The 23,201-nt window shown below is 37.1% G+C and overlaps 1 pseudogene; it reads right to left on the reverse strand.

The window, feature by feature from the left end:
* Window positions 1–2,239: 2,239 nt before the first annotated feature.
* Window positions 2,240–2,967, reverse strand: LOC149172666 (ferritin-3, chloroplastic pseudogene; annotated as a pseudogene).
* Between the last annotated feature and the right edge of the window lie 20,234 nt (window positions 2,968–23,201).

The following is a 23,201-nucleotide window of genomic DNA, read 5'->3' on the forward strand; positions in this document are numbered from 1 at the left end:
AGGATGGTTATTAGGCCTTTCCTTTCCACTTACCATGTACTTCATCAAGGTTTCTTGGTACAATCATCTTGTCTGTCCAAAAATAGTAATTGTGGCATTTTACATGTCCATCTATAAAGTACCCTTTAATTTTGCAGACCATGATCTTGACAGAAGCATACCAAATTTTGGAGGAATATTAGCAACCACTATATCCATCACTAGGCTCTTTGTTGGGATTTGAGTGAGAGAGACCACCAAATCCTTGATCAAACCCAAACATTTTACCTTGAATCAAAGGAAAAAAAAATCTTTGTATGGCCTTGTTATGTCTAAACCAAGTTTCTCCATGATAACCTTTGCCATTAAATTATGTGATGCACCTGAGTCTAACATTGCATTGTGTAGAATCAAATCATGCACATTCCATCTAACATAGAAAAGTGGGGCATCTCCATCAACTTTTGGACCAAATAACAATTCAGGATGATCATCATTCAAATTGACAACATCTAAAACATATCCTATCTTCAGTGCTTTGACAATTTGACACTTGTATACATTCTTAATTAGTTCTTTAAATGGAATAGAAAATTTGATTTTATATATTTCATTTTCTAAACTAAAATATGATCAATCATTCTCTACCTAATCTGAAATTAGAGCCCTTGCTACTAATTCATATTTCAATTCAATTCATCTCTCAATTCTCCACTAAAACATAATGGAAAAATTGGCTTACAATATTCATTCTCATCATTTCTTAAAGACATACAAAAAAAACATATGCAATTATAATAAGCAATCAAGATAGAGACATGACACATAAAATTTGATAACGGAGTTCACAAAAACCTCCCTAGCTACCTCTCTAGGTTCATGAATCCCATGAACCTGCTTTATTGATTCTTGAAGGAAAAAGGGAAAAATAAGTAGACCTACAATCTACTTCTCCTTTACAAAATCCCTAAACCAGAAAACCTTGAAGAAGCTCTCCACAAGTTCTCTTCTCCTTGTCTTGATTCCCAAGAAGGGTTTTTAAAGTCTCTCCATCTAAACCACCTAAAGATCTTTATGGAGATAGTATCTCTCAAGATCCCCTTTCATTAGGACCTTCTCATATCTCAAGGGAATTGCTTGGAACAAATCTCTCAACCATCCTTAAGGCTGTCAACTTCCTCCACATGACTCTCCTTGAGACTAGGGATTGCAAGCCCACATGTGTTTGCTCCAATAATCCCTTTTTTTAATTTTTAAAAAAAAAAAATATTATGAGAATATTATCTCATATTTTAATCATGGTAATTTTTCCCAAATACCAACAAGAATATTTTCTTAGTCTATGAAGCCATATGAACTTCATTCCCTTTGCATTAGAATAACTCCATGTGAGTTCTTTGTTGGTTAGACTTTGTTGGATGTATCTAAGGCCAACCGGAACATGTTGACATTTAAGGATCATCTTGGATCACACCTCCCCATGGAGAAAACTTTTGGCCTCCAAAAGTATCAAATCATCAATCAAGTGTATGCAATGTCTTTGAAACATCTTCTTTTTCTCCTTCACCTCTGTTCTTCGGAGCTTGAACAATGAAACCATTACTTTCATTTGTAGCTAACATTATTGAGATTGCAATGAAGTAATTTATTTGCCAAGAGTTTATAAAACATTCTTTGGACAAGTTTACATGGAATTTCCAAGATGGTTTAGGAAAATTGCTTCTTTCAAATCGCTTACATAATGATGATTATAGAATCCACTACAAAAACTTAGGCATAATTCCTCTCACATTCTCATCACCTCAGAGTGGCTACCAATCCCCTTGATGTCCATTTAAAACACTTTATGCTTTATTGTTTCTTGTCATCATATTATCATGTACAAATAATGGGATTAGTGCTCTAAGTACCATAAAGAACTAAAAAAAATAATTAAGGTTCTTACTATAGACTCTCATAATTCCACAAATCTACTTGAGTTGGGTTTGGAATCATGTAGGAGATTGATGATGTTACCACAATGTGTTTCATCTTGGTTGCATTCGATGCCTTCAACACGTTCAAAGTGCCTTCAACTATTGGATCGACGAGTGTTGCCTTCAAATCATCAACTTTATCAATGATATTTGGACATGCCAAGTGAAACACTCCCCTGCAACCATTAATGGCTGTTGCCAAACTCTCATGATATCTTCTGAAAAGGTGACACTCATGTCTTCTGAGGTCTACGTAAGATTTGTTCATCGTAATGTGACTCTCATTACAACAAGAGAAAGGGTTCCTCACTTCTTTCAACATTTCCCTCGATGAAATCCATCATCTGACCATCGTTAGCCTCTTGGGTTATAGCATGCAAGTTCAAAAGATTTTGGTTTGTCAGTTTCTCCAAAGACAAGACCAACTCCATGGCATAATGGGCATGACCCTTCTCAGTGTTTTCAAACTCCATGACAGCAGGCACCAAAATGGACTATAGGTTAACTTTCCCACCTCTGATGTTCTGATATTTCATGAGATTTTGTGCATGATCCTGCTCTTCGTTACTGGCATCCTTGAAGTACTTAGCAATTCCTGGCAGAGCCACGTTTTCCCTATCAAAGTATGCAAAGAGAGCATGATAGACATATGAAACATTGTACTCCACATTGATTTGTTCATTCAATGTTCCTTCACAGTGATCTGATAACTTCTGTCTGACCAAAGACTGAGAGAATAATTGAGAAACTGGAACAAGCTCATTTTGGACTTCAGCAAAAGGCTCAAATACAAGTTCAGTTAGAGCACTTTTTGTCCTCCCTTCATTGCCGACAGCTCAAATGGTATGAACAGAATACTTGGTCCCACTCTTCGACTGCATATAGGTTGCATTCAGACCACTGCCACATTTGTTGCTGAAATACCTTTCTGAAAATTGTTGTGTTGTTGTTTCTTCCATGGAGAAGAAGCATCAGCAGCAGGAAAATCAACGGCAGGAGCTCTGAGAAGCATGGTTGCAGATTGAATCAATCAACTGAAACTCGAATCCGCCCAATCACAGGAATTCCCAAAAACACTTGAATCCTTGGAGAACTTTCAGAAGGGGCAGGCACTAGCCAAATTGTGAGAAACACGCATAAACAACTGATGCCACTAAGGAATTGTTTGCACTCACTACCAAATCTATAATGTCACCCTCATGTCCACGACAACTAGACCAGCAAAATCTAGTTTTCGTGGACCATATTTTGACAAGGAAATCATCAAAACCGATGATTCCATATTGTGTAAAACTGTCATATGGGAAAGCAAGACTCAACGGTTGGGAAACACAATACACTTTTGAAATCCCTCTGTGTAGAGAACCTCCCCACTCAACATTTTGATCCATCCATCTCGACGTGCTTTTAAATCTTCAAAAATGTAATGAAATTGTCGCCTTCCATTTTTCTTGTCAATGCTATGATCTCTCTTTCCAAACACTTAGTTAGGCATCAGCATGAACAAAGCAAAGGAAATCACCATCTTCGCATTTTCTGCAAATTTCTTCGGCAAAATACCCCTAGCTATGGCAACAGGCTTGCAAACAAACTAAAGTGTATCAGATTCAATATCTCGCAAGAATTTTATCAGCCAACCATGGATTTTTTTTTATTTAAGAAATTACACAATTTCCAGAGAAACAATACCATCTACCATCCAATATCTACCAATGATCCTACAAGACGATGTAGATCCACCAATTGAGTTGCATATCCACCAAGTGAAGGTGTTGCTGACAACAATTTCTTCACAAGTGCTGAGTCGCAAAGCCACCAATCTCGGTCCACCTCACCATTTCAAACCTTTGCCCATGGTTGTCCTTTAACAATCCACATAAATAGCCTTTGATCTTAGTGCTTTGATACCACCTGAGATGGGATTAGAGCCCTAACTACTAATTCTATTTTCAATTCAATTCATCTCTCAATTCTCCACTAAAACATAATGGAAAAATTGGCTTACAATATTCATTCTCATAATTGCTTAGATACATACAAACAAAACATATGCAACTATAATAAGAAATCAAGATAAAGACATGACACTGAAACTTTGATAGCGGAGTTCACCAAAACCTCCCTAGTCACCTCTCCGAGTTCATGAATCCCATGAACCTACTTTATTGATTCTTGAAGGAAAAAGGGAAAAACAAGTAGACCTACAATCTACTTCTCCTTTACAAAATCCCTAAATCAAAAAGCCTTGAAGAAGCTCTCCACAAGCTCTCTTCTCCTAATCTTGATTCCCAAGAAGGGTTTTTAAAGGCTCTCCATCTAAACCACCTAAATATTTTTATGGAGACAATATCTTTGAGGATCGCCTTTGATTATGACCTTGGAATATCTTAATGGAATTGTTTGGAACAAATCTCCCAACCATCCTTAAGGATCTCAACTTCCTCTGTAGGAATCTCCTTGAGACTAGGGATTGCAAGCCCACATGGTTGTGCTCCAATAATCGCTTTTTTTAATTAAAACAATACATTATTATGAGAATCTTATCTCATATGTTAATCATGGCCATTTTTCCCAAATACCAACAATAATATTTTCCTAGTCTATGAATCCATATGAACTTCACTCCCTTTGCATTAGAAAAACTCCATGTGATTTCTTTGTTGGCTAGACTATGTTGGTTGTATCTGAGGCCGACCAGAACATGTCGACATTTGAGGATCCTCCTGGATCACTACCTCGTTGATGGTTGTGTTTTTCTTTTCAAGAATCTCCTTTGGAGGATCAACTTTATTCTGGTTGGAGGTAGATGCATCAACTTGGCCTTTCTTTGGAGGATTTACTAGGACCTTTATGTTTCTCAAATTATACTGTATTTGTACCTCCATGATGGAATTTTGGTACCCCTTCTTGTAATATTTTGATTCCATATGCATGATATATTCTTGTGGCTGAAAAAACATGTCTTATTCTTCTTTTGTTAAAAAGACATTGTCCTCTTCTTCACCAAAATAATGAAACTAATCTTGATCTTTTGTTGTCTCTTCATCTTCTACAAAATTCTCTTAGAAAGGAGGTTTGATTTGTTGTTGATATCCTTGGTTTCTCTGCTCTCTTTGTTTTATTTGTACTTAGGGCCTCTATAAATTTGGATTTCTTACTTTAGGAGGATCTTGCTGATCTCTACCAACAATTTTGTTCTCTAAGGTCAATCTCTCCACCAACTTCGTTATTGTTTTCACCATGACATCCAACGTGTTGTATGATGAAGATGAAGCCACCACTTTAACTCCTCTTTTCTAAGATTTCATTTCGACCTTCTTGTTCAATAGATTCACTTCTACTCCAACATTATTTTTTGCATATCCTCCAAATTGGTTGGATTCCTTTCCCTAAGCTAATAGGAAAGCTCGGCATCAAAACCTTCTAGGTAGTGAAGAAAGGCCAATCCTAGAGGGGGGTTTAGCTCAACTGGTATTGAATTATAGACTTTATTAAATCTTGCTGAAAAATTCTAATATGATTCTCCTGGAGCTCTCTTCAAGTTGTCACACTCAGCCAATATTTGAAGACGGTTCTTTTTTACTTCCCATTTGGTAAGAAAACTTTGTTCAAGCTGCTAGAAATTAGCAATACTCATAGCTGGAAAACTTATGAACCATTTATTGACTTCTCCCAAAAAAATCTAAGAAAAAAGCCTCAATTTAGCATCCTCATGGTCCACCTCTTCCAAGTCTATGAAACCATTCAACTTATCAAGGTGTTGTTGTGTTGTAATAGCCCGTGTACCGTCGAACAGAGACAATATCTGTGCATAGTTTTGTGGCAAATCATGCAGTGGGCCTTGTAGATTCAATGGAGCATAACATACAGCCATGAATGTATGAGATGGACTTGTACTGACCTTTGGAAACTGGAATGAGGTTGAAGGGGGTAAATAAACTATAGTTTGAACAACCTATGAGGAAGGAGTAGTAAAAGCAATAGGAACAACAAAAGCAGAACACAATGGAATACTTAATGTAGTAGAAAATGATGGAGTAGAAAGAGTTGGAATGGAGTGTTGAAATTTGGAGGGCTTAGAAGCATCTTCTTGTAGCTAATAGACAAGATGTTATAACTTATGAAATTGTGTCCAAATTTCCTTGCTTGCTTCTAATACACAGTCTTTCTGAAAATGAATAGAGGATCTTAATTATTCTTGATCTAAAATTGTTTCTGTTATATTGTTCTTTGATTTAGATCTGAATAGACTTTTTTCAAATTTCAAATCAAACTGAGTGAGGTCAACTGATTCGACTCTTTCAAGTAGGGGGATGAATCTTTCTATGACATTGATATCTGTTTCTTTTGTGGGCTTCTTCTTTCTAAACAACTTCTATGGAATTTTCAAAACCTTAGGTGGATTAGGATATGGATGATGCTTAGTGTGTACTCTCCTTGAAGCAATATTTTCTTGCAGTAATTGATTGTAGTTGGTTTTAATATCACTAATAGTTGGGTAAATATTCATCCTATCAGTCTCTAGTTAATTGTCACCCTCACAAACCATGTTTGTCTCTAATTGCATATTTTTCCCAGGGAAAACCTTGCATTCCCCAAGAACGATGCCACAATGTTAGTACTTTGTAATTCCTTCAGGATGAAGAGAGTAATCCAAAGCTAACTACAAACCACTTTGAAACTAGAATCTAGCCCTTCCATCTTCAGAGGGAGCTCTCTCTCTCTGAAATTTTTAGTCACTTAGATCTTATTCTAGGTATGGTGCTCAAAGGGATATAAGTTTTAAATTTTGTTGGCATGGGAGAAGACAGATCCATTCGGTATGGAGTCATGTTAAGTTGATTATTTTCCAGTGATAGGATGAAGAGATGAGGGATCTTCTACAGGGGAAAGGTAGGTATTCCTTCTGTAGTTTTCAATCAAATTCATTGTAGAAGGGTGAGTGGAGGAAAGGTGAAAAATCACATATAAAGCATATAACTAGAAGGATGAATTTTAAATGTCATTAAAGAGAAAAAAATTGACTATTTAGAAAACTATAACAGAGCACCTTTAACAGTGAATTCTGAGATAAACCATTGTTAGGTCCCTATAATACTAGTGTATTCCCTTATTATTATTGTTATTGTGGCCCCTTATTATTGTTATTGTGCCCATGTTGTCCCCATATTGTTATTATTGTGCCCCATAGAAACCCACTATTGTTATTGTTGTGCCCTTACATTATTATTATTATGTCGGCTCTGATTATATTGTGACCACTTAGACTCCTCTATATAGAAAGGATGTTTTTTCATTTGAATCATCCAAGAATTTTCCATTTGTGTAATGTAAAGGAGGTTTCCCCCTCAAAGAGATTGATTTTGAAGTCGTTGACCTATTTTTTCTTCTATTTTGTGAGCTGGTTGCATAACATTGGATATCAGAGCTTTGGATTCTAGGGTTTCACTGCTCCAAATAGGTCATCATGGAATTTTTGCTATAAATTATTTTCTATTAAGTTTCAGTTGATGAAATTAACATCCATTTGAGACAAAATCTTGTTAAACCTCGGGTCCAAATTTCAGATCTCGTTTTGTTATATTTTTGGATATATGGTCCAAGTTAGGGTTTTTGTAGGCTCCTGGATTACATCCCAAACAGGTGACCTTGGGAAAATCGTCATAAATTTCTCTCTAAGCATCAGATTGAAATTTCATAAGAAGTTACAAAAAGAGGACCGGATATAGTTGTTTTTGTAGTTTTTTCACGTCCAAAGGTCAAAATAGTGATAAGTGGCACATCGTACAAGTTCGCTCTATTGAACTAAGCTATAATCAGGTCATTGTGGGAAATTAAGCATAACTCTTTCGTGAAGAATCTAATCGTGATCAGACTTTTGGGGTTTGAAACAAGACTCAGAGGGCTTCCACAGGACTAAGAACTTAGAGATCCAAAATTACAGAGATAAAACAAATTCAATATCGAGCTCCTATGAAGCGGAAAAAAAAAAAAAAGTGTGTTGTCTTTTTAAAACTTTGCACAAGTTTGGTTTGAAAAATTAGTTTGAAGTGATTCAAAGGGCATAGTGAAGCATAATTATCATTAATTCATGCCCTGAAGAAAGAAAATGGAAACACCTAGTAAGCAACCTGAAATATCTACCATGACTTATGAAAAAGAGGAAGAAATGCAACATGATATATCAAAATTACGAGAGCAAGTGCAACAAATTTCACTCTCACAAAAATTAACAGAAGTTTAGATGGATGATCTAAATAGAGGCACAATGGATGGTGTGGAAGCCAATATGGAAGCTAATATGGATGGTTTAGAAGCAAAACTGAAAGGAAACATTGAATATTTGAAGAAAGACATGGAAGGTTTGAAAGGAGGTTTGGCCAAGTTGCTACAAGAAATGCTTCCTAATGGTGAAAAGGTAAATTCATAATGAGAAAAAAATAAATGTTAATCATGATTTCATAGAATCTAATTTTGAATTGACGACCCTCCATGTTCCAAAGATTGATATGAGGAACTTTCATTGCAAGGATCCCGTAACATGGATACTACAGATGGAGCACTATTTTGATCTCCATCATGTGCAAAACACACAAAAGGTACGCATTGCAACTTTGCATTTGGAACCAAATCAATTTCTATGGTACTGATGGCTTTTCTCTCATAAAAAAATTGTCATTTGGGCAATTTTTAAGCAAGAAATGATAGCACATTATGAGGATACAAAAAGAAGCACCTTTTTGAGACAATTGATAAATCTCAAACAAAAGGGTTCAATGATGGAGCACATTGAGGACTTCCAATAATTGAATATAAGGGTAAAAGATATTCCATGAGAGAATAGGATCAATGTGTTCATAGGGACTTTAAAGGATAACATCCAATATGAGGTTTGCCATTGGGAACCTGATTCATTGGAGAAGGCATTCAGGCTGGCAAGAAAATTAGAAAGAAAAATTATGGAAACAAGGAAGCCTACCACTCACAACTATAAAGATGGAAGCGTTGTTTCCCCTAGCCTTCCACAACCTACAAGGTTGAAACCACAAAAATTGGAAGAAAAAATAGAAAAATGGCTTTGTTACAGTTGTGATAGAAAATACACTAAAGGTCATAAGTGTGCCAAAACTAAATTATTTTACATAGATTGTGAAGAAGAGGAAGAAAAGGAACAAGAAACATCAAAAGAAGAGGTTATACAATGGGAACCAACTATAGAGAAACAAGAAATGAATCTAGCCATATCTTGTAATGCATTGGCAAGAATTACCACTCCTCAAACCCTTAAGATAGAAGGACATATCAAGAAGAAAAAGGTAATAGTGTTGATTGATTCAGGTAGTACCCATAATTTTATTCATTGTAAGATAACCAAGAAATTTAATTTCTTCCTATATCGAGCACAAGAGTTTCAAGTGATGGTTTCAAATGGAAGAACCATAAATTTCTCTAGAAAGTGCCATAATATCAAGCTACCCATGGCAGAATATGTGTTGAATAGCCCAATGCTTTCCATTCCAATGGGTGGTGTTGATGTTGTACTAGGAGTCCAATGGCTACAATCTTTGGGTACAATAGCTTTTAATTTCCAAGAACTTTTCTTGAAATTTTTTTCGAAAGGAAAGGAAGTAAAATTAAGGGGTATCACAAGGAAATAGGGAAAGATAATCAACTCTAATAGCATGACAAAGCTTCTAAATAAAGAAGAACGGGGCGTAATTACACAATTATGTTCACTAGAGGTTCCCACATCGAAATCATCTATTTCTCCATATCTCCAAAAAGTTTTGGACAATCATTCCAAGGTATTTGAGACTCCCAAAGGCCTCCCACCTATTCATGATTATGATCATGTTGTTCATTTGATTCCAGGAAGTGTTCCTCCAAACATCAGGCCTTACAGATATCCATATGCCCTAAGGAGTGAAATTAAACGTATGGTTGCAGAAATGTTAGAGGCTAGTATAATTCAACCTAGCCAAAGCTATTTCTCTGCTCCAGTAGTATTGGCGTACAAGGAGGATGGATCATGGTGCATGTGTATGGATTACGGGGAGCTCAACAAGCTCACTATTAAAGATAAATTTCCCATTCCTATCATTGATGAATTATTGGATGAATTACATGGAGAAATTTACTTCACCAAGTTGGATCTTTGTTCAGGATATCATCAAATTAGAATGAAGGTTGAAGACATTCCGAAAATAGAATTTAGAACTCATGATGGTCATTATGAATTTTTGTTCATGCCTTCTGGCCTTACCAATGCACCTTCTATATATCAAGGTTTGATGAATTCCATTTCCAAACCCTTCCTTAGAAAATTTGTGTAAGTATTTTTTGATGATATGCTAATCTACAGTAAGTCTTAGAAGGATCATGTTCAACATGTTGACAGGATGATCAAACTATTGGAGGAGAAACAATTATATGCAAAATCCTCCAAATGTTTCTTTAGAGGACAAGAGGTGGAGTATCTGGGTCATATTGCATCTCATGAAGGTGTTAAGGTAGACCTTAGCAAAATTAAAGCCATTAAGGAATGGAAAATCCCCACATCCATAAAGCATTTGCGAGGATTTCTCAGGTTGATAGGGTATTATCACAAGTTTGTTAAGAATTATGGGAGAATAACAACACCTCTAACAAGATTACTTAAGAAAGATGCATTTTCTTGGGCTTAAGAAGCAACGAACGCCTTTGAACATCTTAAAGAGGCAATGTACCAAGCACTAGTCTTAGCTATGCAGAAATTCCAAAAACCTTTATTATGGAATGTGATGCCTCGGGAAATGGAATTGGTGTTGTTTTAATACAAGAAGGAAGACCCATTGCTTTTGAAATTCATCCAATCAAAGGAAATTATTTACACAAAGCTATTTATGAGAAGGAAATGTTTGTAGGTTTTAAACCCATATAGAAATTACCTGCATACAAATTCGAAAACACAAAAAATAAACAATGCGGGAGCATAACACATAAAACACATATACATAGAGATTTTCCCCTGGATCCCAAAACCGAGACTACCAGCTTGATTTTTTCATTGTGTTCCTTTCAATGTTATAATACATATTTATACATGCCGAAGCATCCAATACCATGGACCAAAAATCATCGCGTCCAATACCATGGACCAAAAACCTTCACGTCCAAAAGCATGTGCGAAAATCATGCACAAAACCATAGGTGGGTCCACCCATCCTAACATAGGGTCTGAAACCAAAATTTTCCGGGGCACTGCCCTAAACCCCATAAAGTGGGGTTACGAGTATGCCTCAAACCCCCTATGACACCCCCCCCCCCCCCCCCCCCACTACACAATTGGCACAATGAAGGGTGACTCCGCCCCCCCTCTAACCCCCCGATAAACTATGTGGGCTAGTTGTGGAAAGAATATAACACAACCCAACATTCTCCCACTTGTTGTATTCTTTCCATAGGGGGCCACAAGAGAGCTTAGTCATTTTTCTAGCCCTGAAATGCCCATTGTCTCTCTACACCAAGAGAACTTCTCAGAGCTCACAGATTTTGTCAATGCATCGGCAGTATTCTTCAAAGTGCCCACCTTTACCAACAACACCTTTTTGTCTTCTATCATATCCCTCACAAAGTGATACTGAACATAAATTTTCTTTGTCTTTGAATGATACACGGGGTTCTTTGCCAAGAAAATTGCACTTTGGCTGTAACAGTCTATCCTTATAGCTCCCTATACTAACCCCATAATTGAACACAATCTTTGCAACCAAAATGCTTCCTTGCTTGCATGAGTGGCTGCCATGTATTCTGCCTCTGTAGTTGATAGTGCCACTATAGATTGTTCCTTACTCATCCAACTGACTGCACCTCCAAATAGGTTAAACACATACCCACTTGTAGATCTTCTCTAATCCAGATCTCCATTCCAGTCTGCATCAAAAAAGCCACGAATATCCAACATTTTGTCAAATCCTAATCTTCCTTGGTAGCATAAACCATAATCACTAGTTCCACGCAAATACCTGAAAACCCGCTTCACTGTTGTTCAGTGCTCCTTCCCTAGTTTTGACATAAACTTGCTCAATACTCCCACTGCATGTGCAATGTCTAGTCTAGTACAGACCATTGCATACATTAGGCTACTGACTACACTTGCATATGGAACACGGGACATGTCCTCTTCCTCTTGTGTCTTGGGAAAATGTTCAACAGATAACCTCACACCTATAGGAATATGATCCTTCACTAGTTTACTATCCTACATATTAAACCTCTACAGTATTGTCTCGACATACTTCCGCTGGTTTAACTAGAGCTTCTTCTTTACCTGATCTCTTTTAATTTCCATGCCCAAAATATAGTTTGCAGCACCAAGATCTTTCATGTCGAATTTGGAGGACAACTGGGTCTTCAAATCCTAGATAATTTCTTTTTCATTTCTGACCAACAACATATCATCCACATACAAGACCAGATAAATAACACAGTCACCAATTAATTTAAAATACACACAGTGATCTACTTTGCTTCTAGTGAAGCCAAGTCCCCATATAAATGTATCAAATTTCTGATACCACATCCTTGGTGACTGTTTTAACCCATATAGAGACTTCTTTAACTTGCATACTAGTTCTTTCTTACCCTTCACCGCAAAGCCTTCAGGTTGCTTCATGTATATTTCCTCTTCCAGATCCCCATGAAAAAATATTATCTTCTCATCCATCTGTTCTACCTCAAAATCAAAAGCAGCAACAACAGATAAAAGTAATCTAATAGAAGTTACCTTGGCAACAAGAGAAAAAATATCACCAAAATCAATTCCCGACACCTGGAAATAACCTTTTGCTACCAACTGAGCTTTGTATTTCTCCACCTTTCCTTCTGCATTTGTATTCTTCTTGAACACCCATTTGCTGCCAATGGGTTTCCTTCCAGCTGGCAACTCCACCAGATCCCAAGCCTCTTTTTTGTGAAAATATGCCATTTCATCAACCATGGCCTCTTTCCATAGTTTTCCATCCTCTGAATCTACTGCTTCCTTCATAGTTCTAGGATCATCGTCAGTAACAGATAAAGCAAAATTTTAGTAGAAAGCAGATGGACTGTACCTTTCTGACTGCCTTCTTTCTCAAACTAATCTTCTCACACCCGAAGTTTGTGGCTCTTCATCTTCTGATTCCTCCTCTGTTGTAGAGTCTGATTCTTCCTCCTTAAGCTCAAACTCTATCTTCTCAGGTTCCTTTAGTTGGACTTCATGTTTAATAACATCTTTTACCTCTCTGAACACCACATCTCGGCTATACACAACCTTCCGTGTGACTAGGTTCCAAATCTTATAACCCTTTAAACCATCCTTATACCCAATAAATATGCACTTCTCAGATTTACTATCCAACTTGGTTCGTTTCTCCTTTGGAACATGTACATATGCATCACATCCAAATACCCTCATATGTGAAAGAGAGGGTTTCTTACCAGTCCATACCTCTTATGGAGTCTTATCCTCCAACACTAATGAAGGTGACCTATTAACCAAGTAACATGCAGTATCCACCGCCTCTGCCCAAAATTCCTATCCTAACCTGGCACCACTATGCATGCTTCTTGCCCTTTCCATCAACATCTTATCCCTTCTTTTTGCAACTCCATTTTGCTGAGGTGTATATGGAATAGTCTTCTATCGTGCTATACCACACTTCTTACAGAATTCTTCAAATTCCTTGCTACAAAACTCTCCACCATTATCTTTCCTCAGCACCTTTATCTTCTTCTCTGTCTAATTTTCCACAAGAGCCTTAAATTCATTAAACCTATCAAAGGCTTCAAATTTCTTCTTAAGGAAATATATCCATATATTCCTTGAGAATTCATCTATAAATGATACATAGTACACAGACTTACCCAGTGATGGAACCTTCACAGGTCCAAACACATCACTATGCACAAGTTCTAATATCTGTTTCGCCCTCTTACTACCAGAGGGGAAACTCACCCGATTCTGCTTCCCATACACACAATTTTCACAGAAATCAAAATCCAGAGAGCTATTACTCGTACCTTCTAAGATACCTTTACCATGAAGTATTTGAAGGCTCTTCTCTCCAATATGTCTAAGCCTTTAATGCCACAACATGGTCTTCTCTCCAGAGACCACTAGATTTTTTGCTCCACTTTTAGGAACCACAAAACTATTGCACCCATCAATAATAGTGCTACCTTGCAGCTTGTACAGAGTTCCAATTCGAACTCCTCACATCAATACCAATTCTCCCCAAACCATTTTGTAGGTATCCTTCTTGAACACTGTTTTTACACCTGCATCATCTAGCTTGCTTACAAAAATCATATTTCTGGCCAATGCAGGAATATGCAGAACACCCAGAAGTGTTCTAACCCTTCCACCTTGCAACTTCAACTTCACTTTTCCATGACCAATGATTCTATCCTTCCTATCATCCCCTAAGAAGACATCACCACCATCGTATTTCTCATACTCGCTAAACCACTCTCTATGGGGAGTGAAGTGAAAGGATGCAATTGAGTCAATCAACCATGCCTCATGATCGACATGTGTACTTGAAGAAACCAAGTACACATCCCCACCTTCATCTGAGGTGGTTTTCACCTCTGCAGAAGGAGCATCATCAAATCCCTTTCCTTTATCAGGAGCTTTAGATTTACAGTCCCTTTTGTAGTGCCCTTCCTTTCCGCATTTCCAGCACACCACCTTTACAAGTTTTCCTAGAGATTTAGATCTCCCTCTAGATTTAGATCCCCCACTCAATGACTTATTTTTGTTTCTGTTCTGGGACCATCCTCGTACAAACAAGGCATCACCATTCTGGATCTCCATATTTTTTCATCTCATCTCCTCCATCAGCAAGGATGAGACTATTTCATCAAACTGCAAGGCAGTTGCATTGCTACCTATTGCAATAACTAGACTATCCCATGAATCTGGTAGAGAACACAACAAGCTGATGCACTTATCTTCATCTGAAATTTTAATATCAACAAATTCTCACTGACTTACCAAAGTATTAAATGCGTTCAGATGCTCTATCACCGAGTCTCCATCTTTCATCCTCGGGTTATACAGCTTTTTCCGCGGGAACAAATTATTCACCAGAGATTTAGATTGGTACAAAGTCCCTAACTTTTCCCACAAGGCCTTCACCATAGCTTCCCCTGATACATTCAGCAATACTGAATCTGAGACACACAATCGTATTGTGCTCTTTGCCTTCCAATCCAACTTCTTCCATTCTTCATCGGACACTCCCGTTGTTTTAGTACTCAAATCTACCGCAATCCACTTATCTTTACCCACCAACAGATCCTCCATCTTGAGTTTCCACAACTAAAAACTCTAACCATTAAATTTCTTAATCTCTATCTTTCAACTGCTGGCCATCTTCTTTCACAACCAAAATCGATCTCACAGATCTCCCATTGAACAAGGTCTACCACAGGCCCGAGCGAAACCCCTCAGCAACAAAGGTGTCCCATTGAAGCCAAAACTATTATGATACCAAATGTAGGTTTTAACCCCGTATAGAAATTACCTACATACGAATTTTGAAACACAGAAAATAAACAATGCGAGAGCATAACACATAAAACACATATACACAGAGATTTTCCCCTAGATCACAAAACTGGAACTACCAGCTTGATTTTTCATTATGTTCCTTTCAATGTTATAATACATATTTATACATGTCAAAGCATCCAATACCATGGACCGAAAACCATTGCATCCAATACCATGGACCAAAAACCATCACGTCCAAAAACATGTGCGAAAATCATGCACAAAACCATAGGTGGGTCCACCCATCCTAACATAGGGTCCAAAACCAAACTTTTCTGGGGCGCTGCCTCGAATCCCATAATGTGGGGTTACGGGTACGCCTCAAACCCCCTGTGACCCTCCCCCCCTGCTACACAATCAGCGCAACGAAGGGGGGCTCTGCCCCCCCTCTAACCCCCCAGTTAATTACGTGGGTTAGTCATGGAAAAAATATAACACAACCCAACAATGTTTGCATTACTACATGCACTTAAGAAATGGTGATCTTACCTAATGGAAAGACATTTCAAGGTAAAAATGAATCATGATAGTCTTAAATACTTTTTAGAAAAAATATTATCTTCAGAAGAGCAAAAAAAGTGGGTCACAAAGATGTTGGTGTTAGGCCCCTATACTACTAGTGTAACCCCTTATTGTTATTAGTACAACCCACTTATTATATTGATGTACCCATGTAGTGCCCATATTGTTACTAATGTGCCCCATAGAAGCCCACTATTGTTATTATTGTGCCCTTACATTATTATTGTTATGTCGGCTCTGATTATGTTATGACCCCTTAGACTCCTATATATAGAAAGGAGGTCTTTTCATTTGTATCATCCAAGAATTGTTCATTTATGTAATGTAAAGGAGGTTGCCCCCTCGAAGAGGCTGAATTCTAAGGCGTTGATCTTTCTTTTCTATCTTTTCTGGAGTTGGTTTCATAACATTTGGTATCAGAGCTTTGGATTCTAGGGTTTCGCTGCTCCAAATCGGTCATCGTGGCATTTTCACTATAACGTTTTTTCTGTGACGTTTCAGAAGTCGAAAAAAAACCCCATTTGAGAAGACATTACGCTGAACCTTGGGTCCGAATTTCAGATCTTTTTGCGCGATATTGTCGGAGATATGATCTGAGGAAGTTGGTCTTTTTGCAGACTCCTGAATTACACTCAAAACAGGTGACCTGGGGAAAATCGTCATAACTTTCTTTCTGAGCATCGGATTGAAATTGCGTCAGAAGGTACAGAAATAGGACAGACTTTAGTTTGCTTTTATATATTTTTCATAGTCAATGGTTGAAACAGTGACACGTGGCACTTCATACAAGTTTTCTCTACTGAACTAGTCTATAATCAGGTCACTGCGGGAGATTGTGCATAACTCTTTCTTGGAGAATCCAATTTGGATCAGACTAGTGGCATTGGAAAGAGGACACAGAGGGCTACTACATGTAGCAATTTCAGAACTTAAATATCCACAAGTACAGAGTTACAGGCGTTTCAAGTTCGAGGTCTTAAAATCAAGAAAAAGAAAAATGAGGAAGTTTGATGGCAAGGATCCGGTAAATTGGATACTTCAGATGGAGAAATATTTTGATCTACATGGTGTACAACTATTACAAAAGGTGTGTATTGCATCTTCATATTTAGAACTAGATCAATTTTTATGGTATAAAGGGCTTTGTTCTCGTAAAAAACGTGTTACGTGGTCAATTCTCACTGAGGAAATGATAGCACATTATGAGGATACAAAGAGCAACACCTTCTTTAGAGAAACACCACAACAATTGGAAAGAGTAAAAGGGCTTTGTGACATATTTGAAAGTAAAATTATGGCAACAAGGAAGTCTACCCCTCACAACTATCAAGATGGACGTGTTGTTCCTCCTAGCCTTCCACAACCTACAAGGGTTACACCACAACAATTGGAAGAAAAAAGAGAAAAAGGGCTTTGTTACAATTGTAATAGCAAATGCACTAAAGGTCATAAGTGTGCTGAGAAGAAAATATTTTACATAGAGTATGAAGAGAAAGAAGAAATGAATCAGAACATATCTTGTAAACTATTGGCAAGAATGATCACTCCTAAAACTCTCAAGATAGAAGGAAATATCAAGAAGAAAAAGGTGCAAGAAGTGGAAGATCACATCAAGAAAGAAGAAATGAATCCAACCATATCTTGTAATCCACTAGTCGGAATTACCACTCCTCAAACTAGCAAGACAGAAGGACATATCAAGAAGTGAAAGATCACATCGAGCGTCAAGAAATGAATCCGACCATATCTTGTAAAGGATTGGAAGAAATTACCACTCCTCAAACTCTAAATATAGAAGGACATATCAAGAAGAAAAAGGTTCAAGCAGTGAAAGATCACATCGAGCATCAACAACAAGTTCTCTAACTTTTAAAGGATAGCCCCACTTCGGTGCAAAATCAAATGAAACAACAGGTAGATCAACATCATAGTGAAAAATGTTTTGATGTAGGCGATTGGGTATTTTTACTACTACATCTAAAGCAAGCTATTTATGAGAAGGAAATGTTGGCAATACTACATGCACTTAAAAAATGGCGACCTTACCGAATGGGAAGACTCTTCAAGGATGAGGATGTGGAAGCATTGTTTTGTGCTATTTCTATTATCCAACTAGATTAGATAAATGAAGCAAGGGATGAATGGAAGAAGGACAAAGAAGTATGGCCACTTATTCAAAAGTTGAAAAAGATCCCAATTCAAACAATATTGCCAAATATTGAAAAGGAAGGAAAAATCATATTGGAACCTGGAGAAGTCACAGAAACAAGAACCCGACAGCTACGAAATCGATCAATTTCAAAGTATCTCATCAAGTGGAAGAACTTACATGCTTAAGATTCCACATGGGAGGACAAGAATTTTATACAGAAGCATCAAGAACTACTCAAGCGTTGAGGACAACGCTTTTTGAAGGAGAGGGGCATGTTAGGCCCCTATACTACTAGTGTAACCCCTTATTTTTATTAGTACAACCCACTTATTATATTGATGTACCCATGTAGTGCCCATATTGTTACTAATGTGCCCCATAGAAGCTCACTATTGTTATTATTGTGCCCTTACATTATTACTGTTATGTCGGCTCTGATTATGTTATGACCCCTTAGACTCCTATATATAGAAAGGAGGTCTTTTCATTTGTATCATCCAAGAATTGTTCATTTATGTAATGTAAAGGAGGTTGCCCCCTCGAAGAGGCTAAATTCTAAGGCGTTGATCTTTCTTTTCTATCTTTTCTTGAGCTGGTTTCATAACAGTTGGGTTATGACTTTGAAATCATCTACAAAAAAGGGAAGCAAAATGTTGTTTCATATGCACTCTCAAGAAAGGATGAGAATGTGGAAGCATTGCTTTGTGCCATTTCTATTATCCAACCAGATTGGATAAACGAAGCAAGGGATGCATGAAAGAATGACGAAGAAGTGTGGGTACTCATTCAAAAGTTGCAACAAGATCCCAATACATCTGATACATTTAGCTGGAAAAATGATTCGTTATAGTACAAAGATCACTTATACCTTTGTAAGAATTCCCAACTCAAACAAAAGATTCTTCTTGAATTGCACACCTCCCCCTTAGGAGGGCACTAAGGATTTTTAAAAACTTACCATGGGGTTAAGAAGGATTTTTTTTGCGATGGCCTTAAATATGATATTCAAAATTTTGTGGCGGAACGTTTGGTTTTCCAACAAAATAAAGTTGAGACAATTAAGACCATAGGTCTATTACAACCTTTATCCATTCCAAGTTAACGATGGGAGGAGGTTTCAATGGATTTTATCATAGGTTTACCCAAGTCCGAAGGAAAGAGTGTCATCATGGTGGTAGTTGATAGACTTACTAATTATGCACACTTTTGCGCATTATCTCATCCATTTAAAGCCAGTACAGTTACTACTACATTTATGGAAACATTTCAAAATCTACATGGAAACCCAAATATTATTGTAAGATACAGAGATCCCATTTTCACTGGAAATTTTTTGACAGATTTATTTTCTTGTTTGGGTACTCAATTAGCTCATAGCTCATCTTATCATCCCCAATCTGATGGGAAAATTGAGATAGTGAACAAATGTTTGGAAGGATATCTTCGTTGCTTTGTATCAGATAAATAGACACAATGGGTCAAGTGGTTGCTTTTGGATGAATGATGGTATAACACTTCCTTCCATACTACTGCAAAAATGACCCCATTTATGGCACTTTATGGATATCATCCATTGTCTATCACATCATTTTTAAGAGAAAATTCTAAGGTTCAAGCAGAGGAATATCACATCGAGCATCAACAAAAAGTTCTCCAACTCTTAAAGGATAACCTCACTTTGGCACAGAATAGAATGAAACAATAGGGAGATCAACATCGCAGCAAAATAAGTTTTGATGTAGGTGACTAGGTATTTCTACGACTACAACCATACAAACAAATGTCCCTCAAGAAAGCTAAGAAGGATAATAAATTATCACCAAAGTATTATGGTCCGTACAAGGTGTACAAAGGTTGGTACTATGGCATACAAATTGGAGCTTCCTGCATCTTCTCAAGTGCACCTAGTTTTCCATGTTTCATGCTTAAATAAGTTTACGGTGATAAGCTCCTAGTTCAAAAAATATTGCCAAAAATTAACAAGGAAGGAAAAATCATATGGAAATTAAAGTAGTCAAGGAAACGCGAAATAGATAGCTATGAAATTGATCAATTTCAGAGTATCTCATCAAGTGGAAGAACTTATCGCCTGACGATTCCACATGAGAGGATGAAAAATCTATACAGAAGCATCCAGAACTACTCAACCATTGAGGAAAACACTTTTTTGAAGGAGAGGGGCATGTTAGCTCCATATAATACTAGTGTATTCCCTTATTATTATTGTCATTCTAGCCCCTTATTATTATTATTCTGCCCATGTTGTCCCCATATTGTTATTATTGTGCCCCATAGAAACCCACTATTGTTATTGTTGTGTCCTTACATTATTATTGTTATGTCGGATCTGATTATATTGTGACCCCTTAGACTCCTATATATACAAAGGATGGTTTTTCATTTGAATCATCCAAGCTTTTTCATTTGTGTAATGTAGAGGAGGTTGCCCCCTAGAAGAGGCTAATTTTGAAGTCATTGACTATCGTTTCTTCTATTTTGTGATGTGGTTGCATAACAACCTTTGATTAGCTAAATAAGAAGGCATACATTCAAAAGCATGATTGATAAAATAAGATAAGTTACAAAACAAGGAAGCACATCTCCATAGAAACTAACATAGGAATCCTTGTAAAATTAGACCTTTTTCTTTTCATTCACTAGAAAAATATATCAAAAAAATATTGTGCACATAGTGTATCTTTTTCTAAACCCTACCCAAACCTTTTCTTCATCAAAATTATAGCATAAATATACCACAAACAATAACTTCCCACCTCTAGGAACCAAATTCCCTAATATGATTGTGTTTCTACCTAATGCAATGAATATAGAACTATTTTTCTGAAAACTAGGAACTGTTTGACCAAGGCTTTCTAAAACAATTTACATTAAATAAAAGGCCTAAATCAAGCTTGAAGGTCCTTATATGCCCTAAGACATTAACCAAGATCATAAAAATAAATTACATAGCTTTTAGACATAAAATTCTCGGTCAAACTGTTGAATGTGTGGAAGCACAGTGCCGGTGTTGCGCAACCTTCTAGTCCAACAAAAACTTAGCATAGAAGCGTGGTGAATCAATGTTTCATGTAGCTCTGGTCACTCCCTGAGTTTCTTTATGAATGATACATGTGTGAAGTGGTCTGGAAATCATCAACTTCCCCTCTAGAAACCTTCTTTCATTATTCAAAGTTCCAAACTCTCAAAATTCCACCTACAGCAAAAGCACAACGCCTGTAAGAAAGCACAACGAAACCTATCCTCCACAGTTTTTTCCAGTACTGAGGTCTCTAATCAATATGTAAAACTTTTTGATGATGTTAAAAGTCTTGAAAATCCTTTTCAAAGCTCCACTCACCAAAAAAATGACAAAATTTATGATTTCCATTAAAACCCTAACCCTAATGCTTAGCCAGAATAAAAAACTGATTTAATTTACCTTTTCCAACTCTCAAACTTTGGATGCTTTAGCCAAAAAATCTAGCTCACCTCTTTCCTTATCCTGTATTTCTTGCAGCTACTACTTGGCAGCCCTCAACTCCCTTCTCATGGTAAGGTTCTGGGTGCATATGTTTTTCAGCTGCCTATGTAAAGGGAGAGACCTCTTTATCATATGCTTAGCATTTTCCATGGCTAGCTCACACATGTTCAAATGGTCATATATCTTTTTCCTAGTCCTCTCATCTTTCTTCTTAAGTTTAGTGTTCTCCTCCTTGGCTTTCTTCAACTGTATCCTCAATCTGTTGAAAGTGTGTTTCCCTTCATCTATTCTGACCTTCTCCTCCTTTTGCATTGACTTTTCCTCCTGTAGCTGCAATTTTATTGTTGAGGACCTCATCACAAGAACCTTTGTTGATGAAGCCTTTACCCTTTGAATTTCCTATGTTGATAATTTATCCTTGCCTTTAAACTTGGTGACATATGCTATGGCCTTTCTCACTGGTTCTTCCTCATTCAGTTTAGTTGTCCTTTTTAGAGAAACCTTCTTCAATTCCCTATTGTCATGTTGCAATTGTGTAATAACCAAGTGTGCTTTCTTTAACTATTCATGCAGCTCCAAAATCTCCTTATCTTTATCACTTGGAACAATTTGCTTTGGTATAGTCTCCAAAGTTTCATATGGTTGCTCAAGTGTTTGTTCCAAGGGAAGTTTCTTTGTAGTAGATATAGTGAGGGGCTTCTTGGGAACATTCACTACTTCAGGAGAAAAATGAATCTTCTTTCCCTTGTTCTTTTTTATGAATGAATTGGAGGGCCTTTTGACTGAACTTTTAATTGGCGATTGTATATCCTTTGCTACTAATGATTATGAATCCTTCTTACTCAAAGAACTAGTCAGTAAGTCAATTGATAGCCTTGATGAATCTAAAAATTATTGGCATGACTGATTCCTTTTGTTCAGTCCTTCCAACACCAACAATATAGTCAAAGAGAAGTGGAAAATACTAGGTTCCACTTGTCTTTGTTTTCCGTGCACTTTATCTACCATATTGCTAAGGCTTTTGAACAAATAGAAAGCCATATTTAAAGGACTCTTTCCTATGAAATGCATCAAAATCCTAACGTGATATTGATAGAACCTCCCAAATCTTCCCTCGTAGGTAAATTATCTCTGGATTTCCTTCAAAATCTTGTTGTAGGGCTCAAGAAAATATTCCCTAGGGACAATGGCTCCATACCCTTTGGTTCTATACTTGGGTTTCAAGAAATGTTTATAATTGGCTATGTCAAGAGGCATGCCCTTGAACCACTGCTCTCCTTGTAGAGGAATCCTTGTTGCAGCTGAGATAGTGACATTTGACACTGGAAAAGTGAGCCCTCCAATCTTAACATCCAACCCACTGAAACCCAAGGAAAACTCTTTGGTTAGTTGTACATTATACCCTTGGATCTCCTCACAAAATCTGATGCAACCAACTTGTTCAAAGGAAACTCTAATTGATGGGTCTTTGTTAATCAAAGTGAGGTCTTGGGGTTCAAATATCACAATGTCTCC

This window comes from Pinus tabuliformis, chromosome 4_2, assembly GCF_031772625.1.
Source record: "Pinus tabuliformis cultivar Carrire ecotype Pingquan chromosome 4_2, CPIR1, whole genome shotgun sequence".
NCBI classification, from domain to species: domain Eukaryota; kingdom Viridiplantae; phylum Streptophyta; class Pinopsida; order Pinales; family Pinaceae; genus Pinus; species Pinus tabuliformis.